The sequence below is a fragment of the Panicum virgatum genome, chromosome 3N (genome assembly GCF_016808335.1).
Source record: "Panicum virgatum strain AP13 chromosome 3N, P.virgatum_v5, whole genome shotgun sequence".
Lineage (NCBI taxonomy): Eukaryota > Viridiplantae > Streptophyta > Magnoliopsida > Poales > Poaceae > Panicum > Panicum virgatum.
Genome location: NC_053147.1, coordinates 66,606,241 through 66,608,431, shown reverse-complemented (window position 1 = coordinate 66,608,431; position 2,191 = coordinate 66,606,241). Strand labels below are relative to the sequence as shown.

General features: G+C 48.2%; 1 non-coding gene across 1 annotated transcript; it reads right to left on the bottom strand.

Moving 5' to 3' along the window:
- Positions 1-1,272: 1,272 nt before the first annotated feature.
- On the bottom strand, positions 1,273-1,379 carry LOC120668238. Its single transcript, XR_005672335.1, has one exon. It is a non-coding gene; the product is annotated as a small nucleolar RNA R71 (small nucleolar RNA).
- Positions 1,380-2,191: the final 812 nt, after the last annotated feature.

Below are 2,191 nucleotides of genomic sequence, written 5' to 3'. Positions count from 1 at the left end.
CTCATTTTCGGGATCTTATCTTACGAGTTTTCTCGCCCGGACTAGAGTAACTCAAGTTAGTTCTCTAGGTTCAAGGGGATTTCTCTCGAAGGCCTCGAGAGAAATCCTAACACCGAATGCGGACGTGGTGTCTGAGCTTAGTGTTAGCTAGAAAGTGTGTTCCACCCCACGGAACTGTTGTGGTAGGCGGCAGGTGGTGACAGCCCTGTTCGTCCCTTATATTTCACCACGTTTGGGTGCTTTCATAGCAGTAGTGCCGACTGCCGTTGGACTCCCTTCTCATCCCAGTCTGAGTCCTTCCCTGAGGCTGCCGAAGTGAGCTCTGGTTTCCCGAAGATTAGTTAGGTAATTAGTCTAATCTAGAGAGACTAGCTTGATAGTTCAGAAGTGTATCAGGTGTCTTATCTCGCTCGTTGTCCTCCCAGCTGCTATCCCTCTAAGGAGTTGAGCCTCCGTGTGTCACTCGGTCATTGACTGGCTATTTATCTCATCTACTTATCTGGCTTACCCCCGTCTAGTTAGCCGGTTGGTTAAGCTAGTATAGTTATCATTCGATTTACGATACTCTTTACCATAGTGCTTCCCTGAGGAAAATTACGATACCTTGGAATACTCCAAGATGAAGTGCTACAGCGGTGATTCTGTGCGCTTGCGGAATATCTATTCTATTGGGCATAAGAAACGCCAACAAACATTTCTGGCGCTTGCTTATCATTGCTCTCTCTATCTTTTTGATTGATGCAGAGCAGTGCATGACCAGTTTCGACCTACCAAGCAACTTCAATCCGAATCCAGAAAGAATTGGGAGAATTGTGAGACGCCGTGTCATCCCACCTCAGAAAAGACTCACTTGGCCCATAAGTTCCCCTTCCACTTCAGCCTCATCACCCATGACTGGAAAGACTCTTCGTCAGTTCTTAGCCCCGTCCAGTAGCCACATCCCTACTGGATTGCACCAAGACCTTGCACCAAGACCAAGCCGGCAATGACAGCTTTGAGCTGAAAACTAGACTGGTGAACATGGTCCAGGCAAGTCCGTTCTGCAGTAAGGCATCTGAGGATGCCAATGCCCATCTCTAGAACTTCCTGGAGGTGAGCAATACCATCAACCCCATGGGAACTACATTGGATATCGTACGCCTTCGGCTGTTCCCATTCTCACTGCTCGGGAAGGCCAAGACGTGGTTCTACTCCAACAAGGAAGCTTTCACAATATGGGAAGTTTGTTCAAATGCATTCCTAGCCAAGTACTTTCCAGTGGGCAAGACCAATGCCCTCCGGAACAGGATCTCCGGGATTCAGCAATTACCGGATGAGACCATCCCAGAAGTTTGGGAACGTCTCCAGGAGTACATCCAAGCATGCCCACACCACAGCATGGAGGAATAGCTGATTATTCAGAACTTCTTCCATGGCCTGAATCAGCAAGCTCAGGACCACGTCGACGCAGCGGCGGGTGGTTCTTTCCTTTCTCTCGATGTTGCGAGAGCGAAGACGTTGATTGACAAGATAGCTTCCAACCAGAGTTGGAAAGGTGAAAGGCAGCCAACCCATCCTAGGGGCGTGCACCAAATCGACAGTGTCGATATGTTGGCTGCCAAGATGGATCTTCTCATGAACAAGCTGGAATCTCTGCACAAGGAGGTTAACCAGGTCTCGGAGTCTTGAATGACATATGGGACATGTGGCGAGACTGGGCACTCGGGCACTTCGTGCCCATTGACTTAAGAGGACGCGAACTTCGTTGGAACCAACAACAACAACAATCCCAACTCGAGATTCCATCCTCAGCAGGGTTGGAACTCCAAGCCCAACCTTCCCTTTGGTCAACAACAAGGTATGAATTTTAATAACAATGTTAATCCTACATTAAAAGACCTAGTGTACGGCCAGAAGCAAATAAATGATAACATTAGCAAGAATTTCTTGCTAGTGACAAGATTTTGGAGTCTATGGCCGCACAACTAGAGGGCTTTAATTCTGTTATTAAAAATCAGTTGAGCTTCAATAAGATGATAGAAACCCAGGTAGCTCAACTAGCTTCTTCTAGTCCTAATGCTAATACGGGGAAACTGCCCGGGCAACCGAAAGTTCCCTCGAAAGAAAACGTTAGTGCGGTGACTACGCGTGGTGGTAAGTCCACGCGAGAGCCACCTTTCTCACAGGATGCAGGAACTCGGCGGAAGACCGT